This window comes from Tiliqua scincoides, chromosome 2 (genome assembly GCF_035046505.1).
Source record: "Tiliqua scincoides isolate rTilSci1 chromosome 2, rTilSci1.hap2, whole genome shotgun sequence".
Classification (NCBI taxonomy): domain Eukaryota; kingdom Metazoa; phylum Chordata; class Lepidosauria; order Squamata; family Scincidae; genus Tiliqua; species Tiliqua scincoides.
Window position 1 is genome coordinate 145,968,755 of NC_089822.1, and position 9,189 is coordinate 145,977,943.

A 9,189-nucleotide genomic window follows, 5' to 3' on the forward strand; every position below is an offset into this window, starting at 1 on the left:
TGTCTGGGATCAGTACTTTCAAGTGTTGACCAAGGCAACTACCTATGGTCCTTCAGTGGTAGGATCAACCCTGCACTGCCTGTCTATCTGTAGATAGCCTGTCTGTCTCTCATGAAATGCACAATTACTTTTAATAGGCAAATAACTTGTATGGCATGGAAAAGAATTTTTGGTGGTGCCCATTTTTTGTGTTGATCTGAAGTTTCCCATCAGTGAATAATATCAATATTATAATAGCAATGGAAGCAATTATTGATGATGATGATGATGATGATGATGATGATGATGATGATGTTGTCGTCGATGAATACTTTTATATCGCTTTTCAACAAGAGCAGTTCACAAAAGAATTTACGCAGTAAAATAAATCAATAAATGGTTCCCTATATCCAAAAGGCTCACAGTTCAAAAAGAAAATACAGAGGAGACACCAGCAATTGCCAATGGAAAATAAGCCATGCTGGGGTGAACAGGGATAGTAGCTCTCCCCTTGCTAAATATAAGAGGACACCACTTTGAAAGGTGTCTGCCCAGTTAGCAAGGGTTGCTATGCTATGCTTAATTGCCCTCCAAAGAAACTTGAAATCCTTCTTGTGTCATCATTTCACAAAAGCATCTCAGGGCTTAATGGCATCCAGGGTCGGGTGACATGGTAATGCAGCGATGTCACCCGCTACATCATCATGTCACTCCTGCACCTGACACCCTCCTCTGCTTCTGGAATGGCTCCATTTAAGTGAGGGAGATCCTTAAGCAAACAGCACTACACATCCCCCCATAGTGAGCCTAGGAAACACCCAGAGCACAGTGGAGGGGAAGATCCCCCCAAAAAACCACTGGCCTCCCTGATACCCCCTTGCAACCTGGTGCCTGGGTCCTCCCTGGTCACCCGCATCATATACCGCTATTGTTTAATTTAGTTTAATGGAGATATGATAGATAGCTTAGGCTGCAGGGTGTTGTATGGATAGAAGTTGCACAAGTAAATAAATAATTCATGTGTGAACTGCTTTCGCCTCTGTCATAATCTAATTAGATGGTCACAGTATTCACACTTCACTGAAGCAGATGCCACTCAGCCTAGTTGTCTTCCTGAGGTAAGCATTGAAAATACCCACTTATCTTTGTAGACTGAGTAACTACGCCATGGGCTGACCATCTGGAAACCTTCATGCAATGACAGAGCAGGGCCATCCCTGTAGCCAGGTGACAAAGATGAACTTGAAATGAATTTTCACACTGACAACTGGGCAGTGCGAGGAAAAGTCCTTCTCTCTGAGCGTAATGCTTGCCCCCAGCACCTCCCTCATCCCACAAAAAGGCAAGGCTGGCACACAGACTCAGCACATCCCACCAGCCATGCGTGAAGAAGCCCTGTACATCTTTGCTGTCACAGCCAGGGTGGTCGTCTGTGTGTGGAAAGCCTAAAACAAACACAGGCGAGCTGCTGCCAGATGTGGGGAGGCTTTCAGGTTCACTTGATGCTCCTGGGGTAAGCAGCCCATGTGCCTTTCTGGCTTTCTCTGACCACTCATTGGGCATGGAGGCGCCCAAGCCGTTGTGCCTTTCCCGGTGCAAGGACACGGCCCTGCTGCTCTCTGGTCCAGAACCATCTGAGCAAATAGGAGCCTGACTTGAAACAGCAGTGGCCACTGATCCATCAAGGCTCTGCTAAACAAACTCTGCTGAACAATTTACAACTTGACCCCACATTGTGCTGGGAGCTCCATCGAGCTCTGTCTCTGAAAGGCCTTGTTCTTGGGATTGTTGTCTTTCACGCCAGATACATGAGGTTAAATTAACCAAATCTATAGCCCCTGTTTTAATTCTATGGGGAGGACATCTTGATACTCCCAGCACAAAGAACCTTATGAAGAACACTTACATGTCTCTGTGAAAATCCAAAACTAAAGGGGTAAAAAAACTAAAAATGTGCCCCATACTGTCTTTTTAAGCAGCATTTTTTTTCCAAATCAGCACTATGTGCTATGATTTATGCATTCTTCTTTAATGAGTAAATCAACCGACGACTATTTTTAAAATAGCTACGCAATTGCTTTGTGCAAGTCAAAAAATGCAACCTTCTCGGTAATTTCATTGTTTGGCAGGCTTTGAAAAGTCCTATCTAGCTTTAACGCACAATAAATGTATGCTCTTAACTACTGTATACTTATGGCGTATCCTTCAAGTAAATGACAGCCACAGTGGAAAATCTGCTAGTTCATTCTATGATTCTACGTGGGGGGGGGGGGGGGAGAGACAAAAAAGGGAACCTTTTCTTGGACCACTAACCTGTTGGTGAAAAAGAATAGCAGTAACAATACTTAGCATTCATCATATATCTCTTATAGATTAAAGTCCTTTATGTACCTAACAGTGCAATCCTATACATAGCTGAGAGATGGTGACTGGTCCATCTCCACCCAGGAAGCGTCCTGGTTGAAAAGGAATTTGAATCTGGATCTTGCAGGTCTAGGTCCAACACCAGAACCACAACACCAGTGGTTCTTGCTTCAGGGCTCCCCGAGCCTCCAAGAAGCTAAAAATGTTGTTTGTGACCCACTTCCAGTTTACAGTTGTGAACTCAGAAGTGGTTGCAATAGCTTTTATAAGCTTTTTGGATGCTTGGGGAGCCCTGAACCCCCAGAAGCCAGCACTGGCTTAGGTAAATTTTAACACCCCCCCCTTTTTGGCCCTGGCAGCGACACAATCCTGGCAATCACATCACTGCCTTCACTATTGCCCCACCCCTTAAGGGAGCAGAGACAGAGCTTCCCTGGGTGGGGTGTTGCAATGCTCCTGTTTGGGAACATCTGCACTACACCATAAGCCAGTGGTTCCCAAACTTTTCGACTGCTGGCTCCCTTGACCTACTGGGCCATTGGCTGTGGCTGCCCATTAGGGCTACAACCCTATATATTGTATAGGCAGCGGGTTTTTCATGAGGATTCCGCAGCTCCCCTGACTGGTTTCCGCGGCTCCCCGGAGAGCCAGAACTCACAGTTTGGGAACCACTGCGATAAGCTATGTATTGCAGATTCAGTATACAGAAGTGGACAAGCTTCCAAAGAGTTAGCAGTTCCTTGAAGATGCAGCTACCGCAAGTTGGATCTCAGTTGATGGTGTCTCTCCAAACCGTCTAGGACACTCACATTCATGCAGCAGTCAACTGGAGATTCACACGAACAGTGCACTATGTGACCATCAACTGGTCACTCAAACTGACAGTGGGGCAATCCAGTGTGCTCCAAAGACAGGAATCAAGACTCCTGCAGTCAGGTATGCTCTGACCCATAGAGTGCCATTGTAAAGTGAACATTAAACTGCCACACTGTAAATAGTCTCCTGAAGATTGTCTCCTGAAGATGCTGCAGGTGTGGGAGAAGAGATTTGTAACATTACAAAGTGTAGTGTGGAATAGCACTTCATAACATCCCACTGACTATAATGTGTTAACAAGTCAGTGAAAGGGAGTAATCATACTTAGTGTTTGTATTGCTAAGAGATGTTTCAAAGCACTGCACATGTCTGATTGTGACACCACAATGTCTGATTGTGACACTGATGGGGACCTTGAAATGAGGAAACAGATCAGGGAGGTGACAAGGAAGGACAAGGAAGGACAGGGTTGTAATCATGGGGGACTTCAATTATCCTCATATTGACTGGGTCAATTTGTGTTCTGGTCACGATAAGGAAACCGGATTTCTTGACGTGCTAAATGACTGTGGCTTAGATCAGCTAGTCACGGAGCCCACCAGAGGACAGGTGACTCTGGATTTAATTTTGTGCGGTACGCAGGACCTGGTTAGAGATGTAAACGTTACTGAGCCATTGGGGAACAGTGATCATGCTGCGATCCGTTTTGACATGCATGTTGGGGGAAGAATACCAGGCAAATCTCTAACAAAAACCCTTGACTTCCGACGGGCGGACTTCCCTCAAATGAGGAGGCTGGTTAGAAGGAGGTTGAAAGGGAGGGTAAAAAGAGTCCAGTCTCTCCAGAGTGCATGGAGGCTGCTTAAAACAACAGTAATAGAGGCCCAGCAGAGGTGTATACCGCAAAGAAAGAAGGGTTCCACTAAATCCAGGAGAGTGCCCGCATGGCTAACCAGCCAAGTTAGAGAGGCTGTGAAGGGCAAGGAAGCTTCCTTCCGTAAATGGAAGTCTTGCCCTAATGAAGAGAATAAAAAGGAACATAAACTGTGGCAAAAGAAATGTAAGAAGGTGATAGGGGAGGCCAAGCGAGACTATGAGGAACGCATGGCCAGCAACATTAAGGGGAATAATAAAAGCTTCTTCAAATATGTTAGAAGCAGGAAACCCGCCAGAGAAGCGGTTGGCCCTCTGGATGGTGAGGGAGGGAAAGGGGAGATAAAAGGAGACTTAGAGATGGCAGAGAAATTAAATGAGTTCTTTGCATCTGTCTTCACGGCAGAAGACCTCGGGCAGATACCGCTGCCCGAACGGCCCCTCCTAACCGAGGAATTAAGTCAGATAGAGGTTAAAAGAGAAGATGTTTCAGACCTCATTGATAAATTAAAGATCAATAAGTCACCGGGCCCTGATGGCATCCACCCAAGGGTTATTAAGGAATTGAAGAATGAAGTTGCAGATCTCTTGACTAAGGTATGCAACTTGTCCCTCAAAACGGCCACGGTACCAGAAGATTGGAGGATAGCAAATGTCACGCCTATTTTTAAAAAGGGAAAGAGGGGGGACCCGGGAAACTATAGGCCGGTCAGCCTAACATCTATACCGGGTAAGATGGTGGAATGCCTCATCAAAGATAGGATCTCAAAACACATAGACGAACAGGCCTTGCTGAGGGAGAGTCAGCATGGCTTCTGTAAGGGTAAGTCTTGCCTCACAAACCTTATAGAATTCTTTGAAAAGGTCAACAGGCATGTGGATGCGGGAGAACCCGTGGACATTATATATCTGGACTTTCAGAAGGCGTTTGACACGGTCCCTCACCAAAGGCTACTGAAAAAACTCCACAGTCAGGGAATTAGAGGACAGGTCCTCTCCTGGATTGGGAACTGGTTGGAGGCCAGGAAGCAGAGAGTGGGTGTCAATGGGCAATTTTCACAATGGAGAGAGGTGAAAAGCGGTGTGCCCCAAGGATCTGTCCTGGGACCGGTGCTTTTCAACCTCTTCATAAATGACCTGGAGACAGGGTTGAGCAGTGAAGTGGCTAAGTTTGCAGATGACACCAAACTTTTCCGAGTGGTAAAGACCAGAAGTGATTGTGAGGAGCTCCAGAAGGATCTCTCCAGACTGGCAGAATGGGCAGCAAAATGGCAGATGCGCTTCAATGTCAGTAAGTGTAAAGTCATGCACATTGGGGCAAAAAATCAAAACTTTAGATATAGGCTGATGGGTTCTGAGCTGTCTGTGACAGATCAGGAGAGAGATCTTGGGGTGGTGGTGGACAGGTCGATGAAAGTGTCGACCCAATGTGCGGCGGCAGTGAAGAAGGCCAATTCTTTGCTTGGGATCATTAGGAAGGGTATTGAGAACAAAACGGTTAGTATTATAATGCCGTTGTACAAATCTATGGTAAGGCCACACCTGGAGTATTGTGTCCAGTTCTGGTCGCCGCATCTCAAAAAAGACATAGTGGAAATGGAAAAGGTGCAAAAGAGAGCGACTAAGATGATTACGGGGCTGGGGCACCTTCCTTATGAGGAAAGGCTATGGCGTTTGGGCCTCTTCAGCCTAGAAAAGAGACGCTTGAGGGGGGACATGATTGAGACATACAAAATTATGCAGGGGATGGACAGAGTGGATAGGGAGATGCTCTTTACACTCTCACATAATACCAGAACCAGGGGACATCCACTAAAATTGAGTGTTGGGCGGGTTAGGACAGACAAAAGAAAATATTTCTTTACTCAGCGCGTGGTCGGTCTGTGGAACTCCTTGCCACAGGATGTGGTGCTGGCGTCTAGCCTAGACGCCTTTAAAAGGGGATTGGACGAGTTTCTGGAGGAAAAATCCATTATGGGGTACAAGCCATGATGTGTATGCGCAACCTCCTGATTTTAGGAATGGGTTAAGTCAGAATGCCAGATGTAGGGGAGAGCACCAGGATGAGGTCTCTTGTTATCTGGTGTGCTCCCTGGGGCATTTGGTGGGCCGCTGTGAGATACAGGAAGCTGGACTAGATGGGCCTATGGCCTGATCCAGTGGGGCTGTTCTTATGTTCTTATGTTATGTTCACCCTTACAATAGCCCTGTAAGGTAGGTATTATTATCCCCAGTTTGCAGCTGGGGAACTGAGGCTGAGAGGTGCTACTTCCACTACTTACAGCTTGTGCATGTCTACTCAGAAGTCAGTCCCATGGTGTTCAATGAGGCGTACTTCCTTACTTCCCTTTAGGCTGTACTCCTATACACACCTGAGAGTAAGCCCCATTGAAAACAATGGCACTTGTTTCTGAGTAGACATGCCTAGGATTATGGTGTTAGTGAGTTATGACAGAAGTGAGATTCAAACTGGGGAAATCCTGCTCACAGCTCCATGTCTTAGCCACCATACTACGTATGACCTCTTGCTCCTATCTGGGTTGAAAGGAAAAAGAGTCCCTAAGACTGTAGCAGAGTAGCAGGTGCACAGCAACCAAAACAACCACACTACCCCCCATGACTCAAACATGAGGCCAAGAGAAAAAGTCACATGGTGAAAATGGCTGTGGTGTGCGTAGTGCTGCTGTGCGCAGTAACAAACGACAGGAAAGGGAGACTGTTCACCCTTCCAGTCTAGTGTTTCCTTGTGCTGTGCCATGAGGCCCTCGCCAGCCCAGAGCTCCATCTCTCCTCCCCCTTCCTCCCCCCACCTCTCTTACACACACACAACAAGCAAAAAATAACAACAGGAGAAGAAGGCCTCCATGAAAGGAATGAAGGGAGCATAAAACCGTCAGCTGCGTGCAAAGCTGAATTCCCACGACCCCCCAGCTGAACTTTTGTAAATAGGCTTGGCACCAAACCCTTTTGCCTTGAGAAAAGGAGAGGGGAAAACAAATAAATAAATAAAAACCCCAGCTGAACTCCAGGGAGGAGGACATACGAGGCTGGCTGCCACTGCATCTTTTTAAAACCTCTTTTTCTCCCCCTCCCTCTTTTATTATAGTCTGATAAAACTGCAGTGCTTGATGCATTTATCACTATTACATGCTCTTTGCACCCCTCCGCCCACAAAGAGGCAACCACCCTGTGCCACTTATGACGTACTTACATCTCCAGCCTACCTTATCTCCTGAGCACAGGGCAGGTATTAAAATATATATTTTATATATATTTTATAAATTTTTAAAACAGACAAGAACAGATAAAGTTTGTAGCATGGTTACAACCACCCTGCACAGGCAACTGCAATCACTAAGGGCCCAATCCTATCCAAGCCTTGAACTATGCTGGAGCTTTACTGTGTTAGAATGAAGGAATCAGGAAGAAGAATCTGATGAATGGCCCAGTCTTATGGACCTGCAGCGCCTCCAGCACACATGTTCTGGTGGTGCAGTGTGCTTTATGGTGGTTGCAAAATACAACATGCCATAGAGTGCAGTTTGGCTACTGCTGCAGAGTGAGGAGACCTCACTCTTTGCAGCAGCTAGGTGACAATGGCCTCTGAAGGAGACCCAGTGCTGGGGTGGGGACAGGTGGTAGGCAGAAGGAAGCAGAGGTGGGGTGGTACAAGGCGGGGACCAGGGCATGGGCAGGGGGAGTAGGTGAATATCTGCGACAGCAGCTCCGTCAATATCCTATCCCTTTTCCCAGTCTTGTATCACCTACCCAGGTCAACTCAGAATTCCACCAGTAAAACAGCTGACACAGATCCAAGAAGCCTCATCAGTTACTCTCAGGCAAAGGAATCAATGCTCCCTTGCCTGGAGGAGACTTCCTGGACTGGACTGAACGTGTGCTCTGATGGCCTGACTGCATTGGCAGGGACGAGATTTGGATAGGATTGGGATATGAGTTTCCCAAAGAGACTCAGGACTGAGTTATATGATCAGATGTATGGATACCAGCTGAAAGAGTTTCCATGTGGTAATGTGGCAATATTTTGTTTTGTTGCCTTAATTTGCAAAAAGACATTTGACAAGATTTTGGAATATAAGTGAATGTCCAGCAAGGAGATAAAGCAGGGTATGTATGTATGTATGTATATTAAATAAATAAATAAATAAATAAATAAATGGCCAGATCCTTATTTAACAATAGTAAAAACTGCAGTGGGCTTCAATATCCTTCCCACTCCAATCAGTGTGGTTTCCTACCTTGGTAGAAATAGCTCAGCTACCTCTAAGGCAACTTCCCTCTTGTTGTCTGGGCATTTCTACCCTGGCACCAAGCTGCAGATTGTCTCCTGATAATCCTGGTTTATCACTGCCAACCCCTGAAGGTGTCAAGCCAGACTCAATTGAGGGAGATTTTGCAACCACTGCTGAAGGAGTTTCCACCCAACAACTATGAGCTGAACAGCTTCTGGAGACAGGTCTTGTGACATCTTTGGTCCATCCACTTGCCTTAGAGGTGCACCAAATTCCTACCTCTTAACCTTCCCACTGCATTGGACCTGCCAACTAACAATCCTCACTAACCTACCCAAGACTTGTTCTTTCAATCTGAAGTAGGTGGGGGGGGGGGACTCCTCTATCACAAACCAATCAGATGAGGACCAAAATGTCCCTACTTGGTGCAGGCAGTTGGTTAATCCCAGACTGATCTCCTGGGCAAGAGGGCAGGGCCATTCTTCCATACAATACCAAAGGGGCTCTAAGCAGAGAAAAGCAGCTTAAACTCACAGAATTCCTCCCCTCCATGTCCCCCCAATCAAAAGCACTTTCTCTCCTTGTTTCATACCTAGGAGGGGAAGAGGCAAGGCTGCACCTCTGAGGCTACTGGAGGGATGGGAGATCCCTTCATTCAATTTGCATTGCATGGAAAGAAACCAAATGAAGCCAAAACAGAAGAGTCCCATGGAAAAGAGGTCTTTGAAACTCTGTTCCTCTAAATACTTGATAGGCACACTCCAGCCCACTCAATTAAGACTCAGCTCACCAAGCTAGCTTCCCAAATAATTAGGAAATATCTGAGGGCTGGAGGACAAGCCCTATAAAGAAAGGTTGAGGGAACTTGGTGTGTTCAGCCTGGAGAAGAGAAGGCTGAGAGGGGATA